The sequence below is a fragment of the Triturus cristatus genome, chromosome 1_1 (genome assembly GCF_964204655.1).
Source record: "Triturus cristatus chromosome 1_1, aTriCri1.1, whole genome shotgun sequence".
NCBI classification, from domain to species: Eukaryota; Metazoa; Chordata; class Amphibia; order Caudata; family Salamandridae; genus Triturus; species Triturus cristatus.
The window spans coordinates 1293999-1314430 of NC_140579.1; the positions used below are offsets into that span (position 1 = coordinate 1293999).

Genomic DNA, 20432 nt, shown 5'->3' on the forward strand with positions numbered 1-20432 from the left:
CATTCAACAAATGTGTTCTACACACTCACCAAACTATCCAAATTCTACACACCTTGGGATTCACAATAAACTATCCCAAATCTCATCTCCAACCCTCTCACATACATCAGTATCTGAGACCCGCCATAAACACCTCCAAAGCCCTAGCATATCCCAGCCCAGCCAGGATAGCCAATATACAAGCTCTAATCGCAAAATTTCAAGCCCAACACTCTCTTCCAGCAAGTGTTCATGCAACTCATAGGCATGATGGCGTCATGCATCTTCATTGTGCCTTATGCAAGACTTCAAATGCGTCTCTTGCAAGAATGTCTCGCACGTCAGTGGAACCAGGCTCACGGACAACTTACAGATCTGGTGTTGGTGGACAGCCGCTCACATCGCTCTCTAAAATGGTGGAACATAATAAACCTGTCGAAAGGTCGGCCGTTCCTAGAGCCTCTTCCACAAATAGTGCCGACGCATCTCTCACGGGATGGGGAGTCCATCTCCTCGAACACACCACTCAGGGCAAATGGACCACTCAACAGAAAGTGCTCCATATCAATTACCTGGAACTGCTAGCAGTGTTCCTAGCATTAAAATCATTCCAACTACATCTCCAGAGCAAAACTGTCCTCATCAGGACGGACAACATGACAGCCATGTATTACATACAAAAACAGGGAGGCGCACATTCTCTCCAGCTGTCCCAGCTCGCACAGAACATTTGGAGATGGGCAGTTCCCCAGAACATATACCTGCTTGCAGAACACCTTCCAGGAGTTCACAATCAAATTGCCATCTGTTGAGTCGACAAAATCAACAGATCCACGAATGGGAATTACATCCACCAGTCCTATTGCCCTTTTTCCAACAATGGGGCCAACCAGACATAGACCTGTTTGCCACACACGAAAACGCAAAATGCCCAACCTTCGCCGCCATATTTCCCCACCCGCAGTCGAAGGGCAATACGATATAGATGAACTGGTCAGGCAGATTTGCGTACGCTTTTCCGCCACTCCCACTGATTCCATTAGTGGTACGCAAGCTCCGGCAACAGTCTCTCAAACTGATCCTAGTAGCTCCCACATGGGCACGCCAGCCGTGGTTCCCAACACTACTGGAACTCTCGCTAGTTCCACACCAAAAACTGCACCTCTCCCCGCCCCTATTAACCCAGAACCATGGAGAAATCAGACACCCAGATCCAGGTCAACTGAATCTAGCGATCTGGCTCCTGAAGTCCTAGAGTTCGGTTACCTAAACCTGCCCCCAGACTGCATGAATATTATAAGGGAGGCCAGAAGACCTACCACTAGAGCCTGCTACGCTGCAAAATGGAAAAGATTTGCAATTTACTGTACTAACAATCATATAAACCCGTTGGATGCATCCATCCAAGACATCATTTGCTACTTACTGCACTTGCACAGATGTAACCTGGTATACTCATCCATACGTCTCCACCTAGCAGCATTAGCAGCCTACTTACAAAATCGACAACACTTGTCACTATTTGGAGTACCTGCAATCAGAGCCTTCATGGAAGGCCTTAAGAGGATTATTCCTCCCAGATTACCACCCTCTCCAGTGTGGAATCTTACGAGGCTCATGGGACCCCCATTTGAACCTTTGCATAAATGCAAACTACAATTCCTCACATGGAAAGTGGCTTTCCTTATAGCTATCACATCCCTCAGAAGGGTAAGTGAAATCCAGACTTTAACCATACAAGAACCATTCTTACAATTACACCGCAACAAAGTGGTTCTTAGAACAAATCCAAAATTCCTTCCAAAAGTCATATCTCCGTTCCAGCTTAACCAATCAGTAGAGCTACCAGTGTTCTTCCCAAATCCGGACTCGGTAGCTGAAAGAGCTCTTCGTACCTTAGACGTTAAAAGAGCCCTGTTTTACTACATTGACTGAAGTAAAATCATTCCGCAAAACAAAACAATTGTTTGTTGCGTTCTCTCCACCACATAAAGGCAACCCCATTTTCAAATCTGGGATAGCCAGGTGGATAGTTAAATGTATCCAAATATGCTACCACAAGGCTAAACGCACACTGACCGTTCCCCCTAGAGCGCATTCCACACGCAAAATAGGGGCTTCCATGGCATTCTTAGGAAACATTCCCTTAGAAGATATTTGTAAGGCAGCCACATGGTCTACAACACACACCTTCACTAAACACTATTGTGTTGACGTGCAAGCAAAGCAACAAGCTTCTGTGGGTCAGGCTGTCCTTAATACTTTATTTCAAACTGCTGCAACCGATACAGGTGACCACCGTTTGGGGAGACACTGCTATATAGTCTATCCTAAGTGTGTGATTTGCAGCTCATGTGCCTCGAACTTAATAGTATGCATCTGTTCTTGGCATGTAGAGCTGCAGAGCCACACACGCCCACCCACCTCCCCGGGACCTGTATCTGTTCCAGCATCGTCTTACTTAGACATTACACATGGACATCTCTCTCTTTTCTACAAACTCCATCATTTCCCATCATGGCGAAAAACAATCTGAGGATGGAGTTGATGCCCATGCGCACTGTAGTCCAAGGGAGGAGTCACCTATCTCGTGACCAAAGGCTTCATCCGAAGACAACAACAATCTGCAAGCATCCGAGCCCAACACCAGATGGCGATCTACTATCCTAAGTGTGTGGCTCTGCAGCTCTAAATGCCAAGAACAGATGCATACTGGTAAGTAGCATATTCCTTTCAAACACAGGGTATATTTAAAAATACATCATTTTAAAGTGCTAGTGCACATAATGTAAATCTCTAATATAACGTATCTCATGAACACATTCAAATACACATAGACACGGTAATCATCAATAGGACCCTGTTTTGTTAGAAAAATGTATGATTAAAAACCAGCTTCAAGGTAAATCGAAACTGTGGAAAAAATGTTGATGCGGCGTTACGGTGAAAGATCAACTATTCGTCACCTTCTTCAGGACAATCATTAAACAATTTAAAATCATCACTTCTAAGAAAAATTGGCGCAATACAGAAAAATATGTTACGTCCCCTAAATCAGGGAGTAACATTTCATGGAACAATGTGGAACTGCTTCTATCCAAAGGATTGGTAATTGCGGATTAGATTTTAGAATAATGAGTCTCCAAAAATAGTTTGAACGTTTACTAGTGGACCCTGGGCGGCAAATACTCATGCTTATGGGTGTCTCTTATATAATGGAAAGATCTGTATTGTCTGCGTAGCCATTAATAAAGTGAACTTCAACTCATGTCCAATGGTCTCAATTGATTGGATACCATCATAGATAAAAGGCAGAGCTTGTTATTGCGACTGTCTGTATCGCAGCCCGCTGTTTCAGGATCCCGAAACAGTGGGCTGCGATTCGGACGGCACATATACCCCGTCCCTTTTCCTTGTTGAAGGGTAACTCCTTCGTGAGTTTGTGATTCTCTGTTAGACAACCTCAGTGCAATGGCTTTTCCCACTCCTTGTTCCCGTACTCACTCTGCCACAGAACAGAAGCGGTACCTCACTGGTCGAGATCGGGTGCATTCAGGATTGTATGGCCGTAGGCTGCTGTACCTCACTGATAATACCCGAAACATGTCTGGGGTTACTCGTGTTCCCCTTCAGAGAGGATGTGGCCAGCATTTCAGGCTGGAGCAGTCACTTCATCTGTCCGTCCTGTGCTCTTGTGTTCCACATGTTTCATTCCCACTTGGATTCACGGTGCTGGTGGATCATTTACGTTTATCCTTGTACATGCCATTCTCACTCTCTTGATTTGGGATTGCAAGAACACCTAGAATTAGGTTCCCCACAGCAACTTATAATAAGCGCATCTGTCTCCATTAACTACTAAGATTATGTCCTAAAATCTGGATGTTTTCCCCTTTGCAGTGGTTGCTCTGAGACAGGCTGAGCGGCAAACTGTCCGGGACAAGGAGCGGAGCCAGGACATGATAAGGCTGCAGGAGGAGAAGCATAAGCATGAAACACAGCGGCTGAGCCAGCAGCTTCGAGAGCTGGAGAGGGATCGGAATCTCATGATGGTACAACCTCGGTTATAGCTGCCAGCTTCTGTTCTTGATCTATCAGCGCCAGATAGTCTTAGAAGCGTAGACTTAAAACACTGTCCTGGTCAGATCTTCATCTCTGAAACCTCAAGACCCAACACCCAGGCTCAAATCCTTTTATTTATTGTACTTGTTTTAATATGAACCCAGCATGAAGGTCAGTGGAGCATTCTACATAGCATGCGTGGGTTACAGAATAACGAACACAGATTTACAAGTTAAAAAAAGGTTTTTGGCCTTAACCACTGAGTTAGTTACATGAGCAGTAGGCAAGGGTGATCGGCCAGCAGAAGAGTAGAATAAGGCATGATTTTGAGAGCTATGAAAAACTAATAGCTTGGAGAAAGGAGGGAGACAACTCCAAAGAGTAATCATTCTATTGAGGATGTACCCAACTCTGTGCAGTCCAGGATCCAGCAGGTCTGCTGATTCAAGACACAACTTAGTTCCATCAGTGACAATCGCACAAGATTGAAAACACTTTCCTTCCTAAAGGACATTACAGGAAAGCACTAAGAGGGCGAGGAGATGACAAGTACATACATCAACACCACACTGTATGTTTTTCTAAGTGTGGAGTTCTTGCATACAACCTAACCAAACCCACGATTCTCCTCGGCCAGCAAGCGGGGAATGGTGTCGGGCTGTACATATCTCAGATCTTCAGAGTGCAGGCGTGAGACATCAGGATTTGTATCTAGTCTTCCTGTTTTGACTGATGAACTGTGCCCCTTCTTTGCATTAAGAATGTCCTGGGTGGACTCTTGCAATGGCTGGTAACCAGGGTGGACCTTCAAGTCATAGGAGTAGAAGTTCCCTCATGACACCCTGCATGGCTCGTCAATGCCACAGTCTTGTAAGATTCCAGTTCAAGAAGATTTGTTCCTTGATGCCTTCACTGGCACCTCCTTTGTTCGTAGCTTTAGTTTGGGCTCTCAAGCTATTTTGCCTACGGTTACCTCATTCAAACAGTTTATCACCTACATGTGTATCACTATTGAAGACCAAACACTGCATGTAGTGCTGTACCTCAGGCATATACAGGGCCACTGAAATTATGCAGCAGAGGACAACCACATTTACTAAATTATTCGGCAAGAAAAGCCAAATTATCCAGTGTAATGTGGCACATAGTATTCATTATTTTGCCATTTGTACACATTGTAATACTGTCTGGGAAAGGAGTTCACATATGTAGTACCAAGTTAACACCCAAATACAGTTATAAGCAACTAAAACAAGACCAGTCAACCGTTTCAAAGGGCTTTCTCGTGCATCGGAATGCATGTCGTCATGTTTTTTATTAAAATCTACAGATTATACATCAAATGATGTTATGTGGTAAATCTATATTTATTTCCAAAAAGCTGCAGCCGCAGAATCCCTTAATTCTTGTAGCCCTAGTTCTAGAATACTTGTCATCAGCCAGAGCAGGAAATCCCAGTAGACATATGTTCGTAGCTGTCGCCTCCTTTTCATGGTGCCTCACCTTTGATTCCACATAAACGATTATCCAGACGCCGATTCCTCAGTCCTCTGAAACTACAGGACAACTTCTGTCTTTCAGCTAAAGAAACCTACTGTTTAAGGGTGTCAACACCACGTTTGGCAACTGACACTTGAGCCTTGAGTTCTTACAGCGCCCCTTCCATGGTCGCACTTTATTCTCTGCATTCCTTGAGGGGACCTCAATGTCTCTCATGGTAGGCATTATCAGAAATACTCCCTCTCTAAAGTGCTCTCCCACATATACAGCCAGGTCCTGATCTCATTCACAGGATTCTCTACGGGTTGAGGCTTTTGGGACAAAAATACCACTCTTACTCCATTTAAAGAGCCCGACTAGTCATTTGTTTTCACTTGTAAGTAGTGTCTCTGCTGTTGAAAGCCTCTACATTTCTCCAGCGTGAGATTTACCTGTAAGCTGTAGGAGAATCTGACTGCCTGGAAGTTACCCCCTCACCCTGATCCCCCCCCCCCCCCCCCTCCATTCATCCCACGGGGCTGCCCTCCCACCACACCTCTGTGACACCAGAATCTGTTTCCACTGGGGAAGGATCACAGTTGATCAACACTCACTAGCTTGTCCATGGTTGGCTGGAGTTTGATTGTCCAGACTCACTAATGCCCCTCCCAACTTGCTGCCATCTTGTCAGCGGTGTGGACGTGGTACGTTCTCGTGAGCTGCAGCTTCCTCTGTCTCTTACAGAACAGGGTGCCGGGGGATCACTAGATGCAGCCAGCTCGGAGCCCTGCAAGCTCCATCCTGTTCATTGCTCCTTCAAGCATTAGGTGGTTGAAAGGTCAGACCTGGCGGAGAGCAAGGAGCAGGTAGTAGTTATGTTACAGTGGTTTTCTAGAGTGCTTAGACACTTGCTAGTCTCTTGGCCCTGTAGTCTGAACAACTATTGATAAAAAATGTAAGCCTTACATTGTGTCCTGAAGTGTATAAGAGGAGATGATTCCAGAGTGAGGAAGCTTGGTTACAAAATTAGCGGCAACCCAATACCCTATTGTAAAATCTTGTAAGCAGAAGAGTATTAGATGAACACAGCTCTCTGACCCATTCATAGTAATGTGACATATGATTCTACCCTGGATTAGTAAAGGAGGATGTCCAGAGAGTGGATGGGGAACAGTATACTGTAGTTCATATTGGACTTCGATGAGTGGCTAGTGGAAAGAACGAAGCCTAGGAGCAGCAAGGCCAGAGTGTCTGGATCGACAAACTAGGCATGTCGCTGTAGTTAAGATGCCTTAGATAGAGCAGCCCTAGGTGAAGCACGCAGCTGTAATCCACTCTAGATCGTACCATCCCAAGCAGAGACAGTGTATAAACAGCAGAGATGAGGCTAAGAGAAGGTCTGCCTCGGCGGGTAGAAGCAGGTTGATGAAAGTGACTATAGGCCTTAAGGGAAAGAAGATTTCCAGTAGAAGCTTTGTACCCATCTACACAAAGCAAGAGACAAGTGGACTCAGGTGGGAGACTGGGGAGGAGGCAGCGATGTTAATTGAGGTATTAGAGAAGAGAGTTTCATTTTATTCCTGGGAGAGAACAGTATGTTCAGAATCAAATAAGAAACCTTTTGTCCTAGATAATTGATAAGTAGCAGGAGCATTGTGTTTGTGCTGAATATGGTATGATCACAACCAGAATGAGAAGATTTTCAGCAAAGTTTGTTTTGTTTGATGGTTTTTATGCTCTGACAAATGATAAAAAGTTACTTAAACTTCATGCGAGCCATGGTTGTGGTGGCGAACTGATCGTGTGGCCGTAAGCCACTGGTATCTTCAAGAACAGAGCATAAGGGAGGGATGTTGCCTCCGTTGGTGTGTGAGAGGATGAGTGGTTAGAACAGTAGCATATGGTCCTTCATATGAGGCTTAGTTGATACCAAGCTGTCTGGGTTTTCGTCTTCGCCTGCTCTCTGAATGTATGGCAGAGTCTGATGTAGAAGCTTAAGGACTGGGCATTGGTAGAGATGGAGTGGCCAAAGCCAGCCAGCTGTGTTTTTATCACAGTCTCAGTCTTCTAAGATTTGAGCTTCCCACCGATTGAAGATAAACTTAGTTTTGACTTGATTATGTTTGAAATGGAATATGCTACTTACCAGTATGCATCTGTTCTTGGCATGTAGAGCTGCAGAGTCCCACACTGAGGATAAGATCGCCATCTGGTGTTGGGCTCGGATGATTGCAGGTTGTTGTTGTCTCCGGAAGAAGCCTTTGGTCACGAGGTTGGTGACTCCTCCCCTGGACAACAGTGCGCATGGGCATCTACTCCATCGTCAGATTGTTTTTTCGCCATGATGGGAAAAGATGGAGTGTATAGGAATGAAAGAAAGGATGTCTATGTGTAATGTCTAAGTAAGACAGATGCTGGAACAGATACAGGTCCCGGGGAGGCGGGCGGGCGTGTGTGACTCTGCAGCTCTACATGCCAAGAACAGATGCATACTGGTAAGTAGCATATTCCGTTCGAGGCATATGAGCTGCAGATCACACACTGAGGATAGATTATATAGCAGTGCTTCCCCTTAGCGGTGGACGCCTATATCTGTTGCAGCAGTTTGAAATAAAGTTTTTAGGACAGCCTGGCCCACTGAGGTCTGTTGTTTGGCTTGCACATCAACACAGTAGTGTTTAGTGAAGGTATGCGTGGTAGACCACGTGGCTGCCTTGCAAATGTCTTCTAAGGGAATGTTACCTAAGAAGGCCATAGAAGCCCCTATTTTACGCGTGGAGTGCGCCCTAGGGGGAACTGTAAGTGTACGTTTAGCCTTTTGGTAGCATATTTGGATGCATTTGACTATCCACCTGGCTATACCGGATTTGGAGATGGGATTGCCTTTATGTGGTGGTGCGAAAGCAACAAAGAGTTGTTTTGTCTTTCGAAAAGGTTTTGTTCTGTCGATGTAATAGAGCAAGGCTCTTTTGACATCTAAGGTATGTAGGGCCCTTTCAGCTACGGAGTCTGGGTTTGGGAAAAAGACTGGTAGCTCTACTGATTGGTTAAGGTGGAAAGGGGAAATCACCTTTGGAAGAAATTTAGGGTTTGTCCTAAGAACCACTTTGTTACGGTGTAGCTGTAAGAAAGGTTCCTCTAGTGTAAGGGCTTGTATTTCACTTACTCTGCGTAGGGAAGTGATTGCGATGAGGAAAGCTACTTTCCATGTTAGGAATTGTAATTCACATTTGTGCATAGGTTCAAATGGGGGACCCATAAGTCTTGTTAGAACCACATTGAGATTCCACACTGGGGAAGGTGGTAATCTTGGGGGAAGAATTCTTTTAAGACCTTCCATGAACGCTTTGATGGCTGGTACCTTAAAAAGGGACAGGTGTTGCCTATTTTGCAAGTAGGCTGCCAAGTCTGCTAGGTGTAAACGTATAGAGGAATACGCTAGATTGCATCTTTGCAAGTGTAGTAGGTAGCAAATGATGTTTTGGATGGAAGCATCCAATGGATGTATGTCATTATTAGCGCAGTAGATGGCAAATCGTTTCCATTTTGCGGCATAACATGCTCTAGTAGTTGGTCGTCTGGCTTCCTTTATGATATTCATACAGTCTGGAGGGAGATTGAGGTATCCGAACTCTAAGACCTCAGGAGCCAGATCGCTAGGTTCAGTGCTTGAGGATCTGGGTGTCTGATTTCTCCATGGTTCTGGGTTAATAGATCCGGGGAGAGGCGTAGCCTTTGATGTGGAACTAAAGATAGTTCCAGAAGTGTGGTGAACCACGGTTGACGTGCCCAAGTGGGAGCTACTAGTATTAGTGTTAGCGACTGTTGTTTGAGTTTGCGTACCACAAATGGAACTAGTGGGAGAGGCGGAAAAGCGTACGCAAATCTGCCTGACCAGTTCATCCATAGGGCATTGCCCTTCGACTGTGGGTGTGGAAACCTGGCGGCGAAGGTTGGGCATTTTGTGTTTTCGGGAGTGGCGAACAGGTCTATGTCTGGTTGTCCCCATTTTTGGAAGAAGGGGAGTAGAACCTTGGGGTGTAATTCCCATTCATGGATCTGTTGTGTGTGGCGACTTAGGAGGTCGGCCACTTGATTGTGGATCCCTGGGAGATGTTCTGCTAACAGGTAGATGTTTTGGGGAATTGCCCATCTCCAGATTTGCTGTGCCAGTTGGGACAGTTGGAGAGAATGTGTCCCTCCCTGTTTCTGTATGTAATACATTGTGGTCATGTTGTCTGTGCGTATGAGGACAGTTTTGTTCTTCAGGTGTACCAGAAAGGATTTTAGTGCTAGGAACACTGCTAAGAGTTCCAGGTGGTTGATGTGGACCAGTTTCTGTTGACTGGTCCATCTGCCCTGAGTGGTATGGTGTAGGAGGTGGGCTCCCCACCCTGTGAGAGATGCGTCGGTAGTTAGCACAACTTGTGGAAGAGACTCTAAGAACGGTCGCCCTTTGGACAGGTTGATGGTGTTCCACCATTTTAGTGAGCGAAGTGAGCGACTGTCCACCAACACCAGATCGGTAAGTTGTCCGTGAGCTTGGTTCCACTGTTGTGCTAGGCATTCCTGTAAGGGACGCATTTGAAGTCGTGCGTGTGGGACTATGGAGATGCATGACGCCATCATGCCTAGGAGCTGCATGAACACTCTTGCTGGAAGAGATGGATGAGTTTGAAATTGAGAGATGAGATTTTGTATACTGGCTATCCTGGCAGTGCTGGGATAAGCAATGGCTTTGGATGTATCTATGGTTGCACCTAGATACTGATGTAAGTGGCAAGGTTGTAGATGGGATTTGGGGTAGTTGATAGTGAATCCCAAATTGTGGAGAGTTTGAATTGTGCGATGAGTGCGGAGAACGCATTTTTGGTGAGTATTGGCTTTTATGAGCCAATCGTCCAGATAGGGGAAGACATGGATCTGTTGTCTTCTGAGGTGCGCTGCCACGACTGCTAAGCACTTGGTGAACACTCTGGGCGCTGTTGTTACTCCGAATGGGAGAACGGTAAATTGATAGTGTTGCCCATCTACCACAAATCTTAGATATTTTCTGTGAGCGGGATGCATAGGGATGTGAAAGTACGCGTCCTTGAGGTCCAATGTGGCCAGGAAGTCTCCCTGTTGTAATAGTGGGAGGACTTGTTGGAGGGTGGTCATATGAAAATGATCCGAATGTATATACTGGTTTAGGAATCTGAGATCCAGTGTGGGCCTTAATGTTTTGTCCTTTTTGGGAATGAGGAAGTATAGAGAATACACCCCTGTTCCCTGATGTTGAAGAGGGACTGGTTCTATCGCATGTTTTTGTAACAGGGATTGAACTTCTTGTTTGAGGAGAGAGAGATGATGTGAGGACATTGGACGTTGTTTGGGTGGCACGTTTGGGGGGGATTGTATGAGTTCGAGGCAGTAGCCAGACTGGATAATCTGTCTTACCCATCTGTCTGTGGTGATGGAAGTCCAGACAGGTAGGAATTGTTGGAGCCGCCCCCCGACCGGAGTGGAATGGTCTGGGGGGAGTGGTGGCAAGTCACTGTTTGGTGGCTGTGGAGGTGCGGGCGTTGTTGTTGTTGCCCCGCCCTCGACCTTTGTTATTGTTTCCCCTATAACCTCCTCAGAAATATCCTCTGTTAGGGGATGTTTGGCCAGAATTTTTAAAGGTGGACGTGGTCTCAGTTGCAGTGTTTTTGGAGCCTCCTCTATAAAAGGAGCGACGAAAGGAACCCCGGGTTTGAGGAGGCTGCAGTGCTCCCATAGACTTGGCAGTCTCATTATCCTTCTTCATTTTTTCTAATGCAGTGTCCACTGCAGGGCCAAATAGCTGCTCTTGGTTGAAAGGCTGAGCTAGAATTGTGGTTTGAACCTCCGGTTTAAAACCGGAAATACGGAGCCAGGCATGTCGTCTGAGTAAGACGCTAGTATTGACTGCCCGAGAAGCAGTGTCTGCCGCATCTAAGGCGCATTTAATGGAGGCATTAGATATTAATTTGCCTTCTTGAATGAGGTCAGTGGCCTGGGATTTAAAGGGTTCAGGCAGATGTTGCAGAAGGTCCTCAAGTTGGTCATAATGCGGCCTGTCATACCGGGCTAACAGGGCCTGGGTATTGGCAATACGCCAGTGGTTCGCCGCCTGTGCGGCGACTCGTTTGCCTGAGGCCTCTAAAAGCTTAGACTCCTTGTCAGGGGGAGGCGTTTCTCCAGTTGTCTGTGAGTTAACGTGCTTCCTGGCATTTGATACGACCAAGGAGTCTAAGGGTAGCTGGCCTTTAATGTATGCAGGGTCCTGCGGGGCTGGTCGATACTTTTTTTCGATGCGCGGGTTGAGAACCCTAGCCCTAACAGGGTCCTTAAAGACCTCAGTGGCATGCTTTATAACCCCTTTAATCATGGGCAGTATGTGAACAGTTTTTTGTGACTGCTCAAAAGTATCGAGGAGGAAGTCCTCTTAAAGGGGGTCTGTGTGCATTGTGACGCCATGGAATGTTGCTGCCCTATTTATTAGTTGGCCAAACCCCAAATGGTCATCAGGAGGGGAAGGCTTGGATGGGTAGGTAGTGGGGTCAGGCATGTCGGGCATGGGAAAAGACCAGTCATCCACTGGTGCTGTGTCTGGAAATGTAAAAGGGTCGTGTGGATCAACAGGATCATTAAATAAGTCAGGGTCCGCCCCTCCCCCTAAGTCATCAGTATCATCCTGTGGAGGAGGTGAATGATAGGGAGATGGTAAAGGTAAAGGAGAAGGAGGAGGAGGAGGGGGGGACGGGTTAGGAGGTAATACAGGAGAGGAAGGACGAAGTGGTGAAGTAGCACAGTCCTTTTTTCGTATGGGAGCTGGAGGCGGTGTGATGTCCAGCTTCCGTTTTTTGTATGGGACGGCAGTCACATGTCCAGTGTCGGGATTGATGTAGATCCGCTTTTGATTAGGATCTGGGCGAAAAAGTTCATCCGGCTCCGAAGGTGGTGGCGGCCATTTTGGGTCTTTATGAACTTTTTTCGGTGTGGACGTAGTTTTCGGTGCCGATGGATTTGTCGGTGCCGATGGAGTTTTCGGTGCCGATGGAGTTTTCGACGCCGATGGTTTCGGTGCCGAGGGACTTTGAGGCATCGATGTCGAGGAACGTTTCGGCGCCGGTGGAGACTTCGGTGCCGAGGAACGTTTCGGTGCCGAAGGAGATTTCGGTCTTGAAGCCTGTTTCGGTGCCGACAGTGGTTTTTTCGGTGCCGAAGGTGTTGTAGGTACAATCACATGAGGTTTGCTCGAGCCTGAGCCACCTACAGGCTTAGATGTCTTCGGAGCCGGGCCCGAGGGCGGGGCTTCTGAAGAGGATTTCCGGTCGCGACTGGGCCCAGCTGGCGGAGTCTTGACCAGTGTCTTTTTGGATGGGGCAGGGGCAGGGGGGGTAGTACTCACACGCTGCCCTGGAGTGATGAGGTCATCGGAATCGTCGGCCTCGGACACGATCTCGAGATCTTCGGTGTCATCTTCGGGAACACCTTGAGCAAAGATATCCTCCGGTTCTGGAGCTGGTTTGGCCATAATATGGCGTCGAGCCCTTCGGTCCCGGAGGGTCTTCTTGGAGCGGAAGGCGGCACAAGCTGGACAGGTCGCTTCGTTATGTTCCAGCGACAGGCAGAGGTTACAAACCTCGTGGTGGTCACTGTGGGGGAGCTTCGCTCCACACTGGGGGCATTTTTTGAAGGGTGTCCTGTCCATCAGCCGCTTCCGGAACCGGTCCGAGTTGATTTCGATGTCGATGGAATGAAGATTGAAGAGTTAAATCGATTGCTGGAAGTTTTCTGCTGGAGCGGAAAAAGTTCATCCGAACCCAATGGCGGAAAAAAACAATCTGACGATGGAGTAGATGCCCATGCGCACTGTTGTCCAGGGGAGGAGTCACCAACCTCGTGACCAAAGGCTTCTTCCGAAGACAACAACAACCTGCAATCATCCGAGCCCAACACCAGATGGCGATCTTATCCTCAGTGTGTGATCTGCAGCTCATATGCCTCGAACATACCGTTGCCATGCAGGATCAGGTAAAGGTAACGTCTAAGGTGGTGTATAGTGAATGCCATCGCCACATTAAGATACAACTATGCCAGCAATGAGTTTACACCTGAACTCCCAGGTAGAGGTTCAACACTAAAACAATGGTCAACTCCTGTTCAACAATTAATGGAGATGATCTGGGAGGGTCATAGGGATATATTGTTGCCTGCTGTCTATGAACGATACAAACCAATTGAGTAGTGTTTGAGTGATGTCCATGCAGGAGGAAAGGATGTTGAGTGTGGGATTTGGTGATCAGTCTTATTGAAGGCCAAGAGGCTGGGATCGCCCTGGTCCATGGTGCTTCAGGGTGTCGCTCACATCATGGGTTCCGTCAGTTTTTGTGCTGCACTGGGACAGACGAGGCATGGTTTAGTAGCTGAGCTGCCGACTTTGGAACCTGGTTTGCAATAGAAGTCTCAATAGCTAAATGAAAAAATGGAAATCATGTGATTTTGAAAATAATTCTTAATATCAATGGAATATGATGTGAAACATGTTCTGGGGGAGGGTACAGAGCAGTAAGGTGGTATTAGAACTTAACTGTGGTGGTTGGGGTTAATTGCCTTTGGTGTCCTGGAGTTCATTCTCTTATGGAAATGGTTTTGGCAGACTCCCGAGTAGGAAACTGTGAACTCAAATTAAGACTAAAAGAAGCACTTTGGTTTGTGAAACTCAATGCAGTTGAAAAGGGTAAAAACAATTGACAACAAATTACATTACTGTATAGGAGATTAATTTACTCTACTGTAAGTGATTCGCCGTGCCTTGACACCCTGCAGTTCGGGCGTCGTTTATTATATGTAAACCTTAATTTCACTTATAACCTTTTATTATACATCCATTTTCAGACTTTAGCGATTATGATTTATAGTTACTTGGTAGGCCTCACCAAGATAGCCTCGGTTGCGCCTGTATGTGGTTTAGGTTTGTGTCCTATAAAGAGTCCGTCACCCAATTCCTTACTTATATGATGACATTTTGGTTTTGAATAGTTGCATTATATTTCTTACGATCTACTGCATAGTACTGACCCAGTTGCTAGAAGGTTGACAACCTCATTTTAGTGTGGATTCTGTGTCAATATGTTGTGGGCTATACAAATATATATCAAGAGGAAATATACTTTACTTTTCATTTGACACTTTAAAATGGTGGCTACGAGATATTGCCCGTTCTTGAGATGTGATTAGTCCGCTATTGCTCTTTCTATATTAACTGTTTCAAGATAGCGCCCATTAAGATAACAATAGAGACCAGAGTTGTGAGGTCACGGCTAGTCCTTATTCTATTGCTGTGTACATAAGTTGTTCTAAGATGGCGCCCATCCACAATGCCACAAACGAGCACGCAAGCCCATGTTTGATTTAAACTTGCATTAAGCAAGGATCAGGACCCACAATGTTACTAATGCCCAATACCAGTTTTTTTTGAGAGGACTCAAATTGATTTATATTAAACTTCATAGAGTGTTTGGCTGATACACATGCATCAACAGAATTATTCCAGTGGGTATATGATTTGCATCAATATGATTTTTACGATGGATGGATACCTTGTATGATCAAGGTGCTGTAACGCGCAAATAATTTGATAATTTTATCTTTATTTGGATTATTGTTAACGATGGACGCATTTCGGTTTTCTTATATTTCTATTCTTCAGTTTTAGTGGTGAGATTGACTTTAGACCAGGAGTGCTTGGAGTCCTAATGGGATAGACTGATATGCTGTTGTTTATTTTGATTATTTGATTCTCAGGTGTGTCATACCAATGTATCCAAGGGTTTAGGGGTTAATTCTAGAAGTTCAGGTGAGTCTCCTAATCTAAGTGCGTTATAATATGGTGTCTATAATTGTACGGTATCACAGATTGTGGACTTTTGTATGATCACTTCTTCCTTTCGTTCTGTCACAGCCTTTGCTTATTGTCTTCCTTTGTTATCCTGATTTATGGGTGCCAACAACTCTGGTGTGTCACATTAGGAAATGCATATCGGGTTATCACAATAAGGGATTTGACTCCTTGTCTCACATTGCTGGTTACTATAGTATTGTGTATTTACAGCATGGACTTACCACTGATTTTGAAATACAGCACTGCCAGTTCCTCTTTCTTGCAGACTTAGTCATTTTTCTAAATGTTAGCAAATGGTGAAGGTTGCCTTATGATGTTTTATTAATGATTACTATGTAATGCCCTCATGTCTGTTTCTGTTTCTAGCCCTCAGGAAGTTAATTGTACAATAATTTCCAACAACGAAACACGTGTTGGCTAGCTTTTGGAGAGATGCGTTCATCAGGGATGCGATTTATATTTATTTTTATAACCTATATTGAAGACCTTTTGTTTGAAGATTGTAACTGGCTTCCTTTGGTGGAGTGCTCAGGGAACATCTCTCTTCTGTACAGCTCAGATTGAGACCAGCTTCACGTTCCATGCAGTAGCCCATCATGCTTCACTTTAATCCTTTGATCCCGATCTCTGTTACAGTCTAACTTCTTTTCTCACAGGCCACACTCAGACAAGAAGGGCTTCTGAGGCAGCACAAGCAGAGCAGGTTCCCTGCCCTTCAGACCTCTGAGGCCATGGGCGAGGAAGAGACAGAGCAACTACCAACAGCACTTGCACCCAAGGGCACACCGCTCTCTAAAGGCAAGTACTCTTGTGTATCACTTCTAAACCCAAGCGATGCAGTTGGCACCCCAGGTGAACATCTCGCCATATAGAACTACCTAAAACAATCAAGCAAAACAATACCTAGGACAATCCCTAAATGACTATACATATTTACCTAAACAATACCTAAAACAATCAAGTAAAAGAGAGAGCTGGAGCACAAAGACTAGTCCGCAGTGTTGTATCAGGTGTATGTTTGTGGAGCGCAGAGAGCAGTGTTGTATCAGGGTATGTTCTCTCATAGGGGATTTCCATGTATAGTCATAAGCACTTGAATAGCCCTGCCCACTTGCGGGGACCCAGGACCACTTCTTTAGATATATCTTCTTAAGTGGATATTTTTCGCCTTTATTCAGGAAGGCCTGCAAGGACACTTAAGAGCTAGAAAGACAATTATGCAGCTAAAATACATAGACTACCCTGGCCGCATCCTCATAAAGAATTGAAAAAAGGTAGCCAGTATACTAAATTTGTGTCGTTTTTGTAGCATTAAACACACAAAATAATATCCTTCACAAAGCCCCTTTTTTTCATGATCGAGCTGAAAGGAAAGGACAGAATAGCCCCATAGGCTGCCATTATATGTCTTTGAAAATAGAAGATGTGCCTTTAAGATCCCAGAGATCATCAGTATCCCATCATGCACAGCTAGTGGCAGTTACTTCAGTTCTTTTTCCGGCTCCTGCTTTCAGGACCCTGGAGCATTGAGCTCTACCGATTTTGTGTTTTTCTTCAAAATTCACTTCTGAATTTAGCAAATACCCACTTCACTCGACGTCTTTGGTCTTCCTTTTCGTGTTTCTGTCTTTTTCTGACAGAAACTTTGCAGTTGTTCACTCAAAAATGCCATCTCTTTTTGATAAGTGCCCAGACAGTGGTAGGACGAAGGCCAAGACTGATCCTCACAGTGTGTGCATAATTTGTCTTCCTGCTGCTCATGTTCCTGATGCTTGTTCCATCTATAAAACCTTCTCTAAGCGTACTCGGCGTGACAGAAAGAAAATCCGGCTTCAGGGAGCAGAAGAGAGAAGAAAACAGGAGGCTTCAGCCTCTGGGGGGGCTCTCCAGCAGAAGAAGGGCTAAAAAATGGTCCCGGACGAGGACGTCGAGAGGAGGCACAGCTCCGACCTGTTCGCCATCTACCCAGGGCTCTTGGGTTCAAACGACGTCGACGTTCCACGTCGCGAAAAAGATCATTGACGTCGATTTTGAAGCCGATGACGATACCACTTTGGTCAGCTTCAGGAAGTCCACCGCTGACGATGACACCTCATAGGTCACCGTCGAGTACCTTTTCTCACCGGCAAAGTCGCTCGATGTCGAGACGGCCCCCAAGTCATCACTGTATATCACCGACATACTCCCACCGTCGATCGACGCAGAGAGGATGACGCTCAGTGTCGAAGCGAGATCCTCCTTCTAGGCTACATTGAAGGTCGGCGTCGACGAGTAAATCGACGTCTAGAGGGAGTCAAAGAACCTCCTCAAGAACTTTGTCACCATCTTCAAGACTTCAGAAGGTACGTAGGAAAAGATGTATCTACACGTCAGATTCAGATTATTCCTGAACCTATTGACCATCTAGGCTCGTTTCTTCTCCAGCATCTCATCAGCAGTCTCCACCACCTCTTCCAAATTTGGAACCAAGATCTCCGACTCCTCCTCCGCCTCCTCCTCCTCCTCCTCCTCCTCCACCACCACGTCCTCCACCATCTTCGCCACAAAGACAGAGGTCTAGATCCCACACGAGCCATTGTTCTGTAGTCATAGATCCTCTACTCATTCACGTCATCGCCATCATTTTTTTTTTTTTTTTTGAAGAGTTTTATATAGCGCAAACTTGACCCGAATCCAATCGGGTATCAGAGCGCTTTACATAGCACCAGTTACGTTACATTAGGACACACATTCATTCTTTGTTAGGCACGGGGAGATGAAGTGATTTGCCCAGAATCACAGGATGTTCAGCGTCATTACCGAGAGTCGAACCCAGGTCCGAGGTCGAGCGCCCTAGCCGTCAGGCCAACTCCTCTCCCCATCATAGACGGAAGTCTCATTCCAGACATACCAGAGACACTTCCTCGTCAAGCACTGGCAGACATTCACCTACACTGAAGGATTCACCTCCCCCACGGATCTCGCCAGTTGATGACATTTCAACTTCTCAAGAGGTTTTAGTGAGGGGTGCTTTCAAGTTGAACATTCCAGTCTCTACTCCTACACCTTCCATCATATTTGAGACTCTGCAACAAAAACAGGTGTCATGCCCTTTGCTTCCTCTGATGCCAGGACTGTTAGAACCAGCGATGGAGCTTTGCTTGACACCCTTAACTGTGAAGTCAGCTCTTTCCAGGCTGCATAATAAATACCGGCCTCCGGAGCAGGATCCTGCTTTCCATAGGATGGGCCCAACTCCAAGTTCTATTATTGTGGTGGCTGCGAAGAAGCAACATGCCACAGCTCCAACTTCAACAGTACCACCAGATAAAGAAAGCCACAAAATGGATTCGGTGGGGAGGAAAGTTTGCAACACAGCGACTGTCATGAAAGTTGCTTGTGCTACACCCTTGTTAGGGAGATATGACGGGGCAGTGTGGGAATCGCTTCCGCAGTTTGCGGACTACCTCACTATAGACAAGAGAGAGGATTTTAATGAAATACTGGCAGAGGGTTTGATGGTCTCTAATCAAATTATAAGTGCAGCAGCAGACACATCCATTCTTGCTGCACGTGAGTATTGCCATGGCGTGGCATTACAGCGGCATTCATGGCTACGCCTTACGTCACTCAAGCCTGAATCGCAACAACGCATTCTGAATCTCCCGTTTTCAGGTACGACTCTTTTCGGCAATCACGCAGACGAGGCGATGGCCAGGATGAAAGCCGAAATGACACTAAAAGCAGTAGGCCTGGAGAGTCCTAAGAAGCAGCGCAAATCTTTCCGTCCTTTTCAACGGCGTTGCTCTACACAGAGGGTTCAAACCCCTCAATGGTATCGGGGCTGCCAGGCAGGTACGCAACCATAGTACAAACGTTCCTACCAGCCGTATCAGAAAAAACAAACAAGAAGAAGATTAGGCGAGCAGCCTGCTCAAGGAGGCAAGATGCCAGCTGGTGCAAAACTCTGAATCCTGTCTTCCCCCTGTTCCATCACCTGCTCCGGTAGGGGGAAGCATCAAGCATTACCTGACAGAGTGACAAAAAAAATAACGCAAGACAATTGGGTGCTGAATATTGATCGCAATGGATACTCATCATCATCATCAAAAACCTTTATTCGATATTTAGAAAATATCATAAAAGTACAATGGTACAGTTAAAAACATTACAATACAAATCATTTTATACTGACAAAAGAAAAAGAAAAAAAGGAGGGGGCCATTTGCATCAGAATGTTCAAAATAACCCTCTTGTGCGTCTCAATCTTAGCGCAACTCTAATAAATGGATACTCACTCAGGTTAATCAACTCTCCACCGTCAGTACCTCAGAAACAATCCAGGTTCTAATTACAACTGGAAGCGGACATTCTCTTACAGAAACAGGCGTTGTAACCCTTTCCTCCCTTACAACGAGGCAGGGGCTATACTCCAGATTCTTTCAAAAAGAAAGACAAGAACGAGTATAGACCCATTCTTGACCTAAGGATGGCCAACAAGTGGATTCAGAGAGAGAGAGAGGTTCAGAATGCTAGCGTTACACCAAATCTAGCCTCAGTTACATCAAGGAGATTGGTTATGTGCAATCGACCTTCAAGATGCTAACTTTCACATTCCCATCATAGAGAAGCATCGCAAACTCTTGAGGTTCACTGTGGGGATAACCACTACCAATACTGTGTGCTCCCATTCGGCCTGATGTCAGTGCCCAGGACTTTCTCCAAATGCATGGCGGTGGTGGACGCGCATTTGAGGAAACACAAAGTGTTCGTCTACCCCTATCTAGACGATTGGCTCATCAAGGCATCCACGGCTCAGGAACCTCAGCTGCATTTCAGTTGGACTGACGATCTCCTTCGGTTGGGTCTTCATATCAACCAGGCAAAATCCACTTCGGTTCCCGTGCAGTTCCTGCAATATCTGGGAGCTTCCATCGATACTCGCACGGCAAACGTTTGTCCTTTGGAGGCGAGACGCTTATCGATACTTCGGAAGGCTCAGGCTCTCATGGCACTGTCTCGC

The 20432-nt window shown here is 45.9% G+C and overlaps 1 pseudogene across 1 annotated transcript in view; it reads left to right on the top strand.

Annotated features, from left to right (window-relative positions):
• LOC146869040 (coiled-coil alpha-helical rod protein 1-like) overlaps positions 1–20432 on the top strand; it is a 206051-nt pseudogene that overhangs the window by 165867 nt on the left and 19752 nt on the right. The window contains exons 15-16 of the transcript XR_014971950.1: positions 3880–4031; positions 16087–16228. The product of XR_014971950.1 is annotated as a coiled-coil alpha-helical rod protein 1-like (transcript). The remainder of the gene's footprint in view (positions 1–3879; positions 4032–16086; positions 16229–20432) is intronic.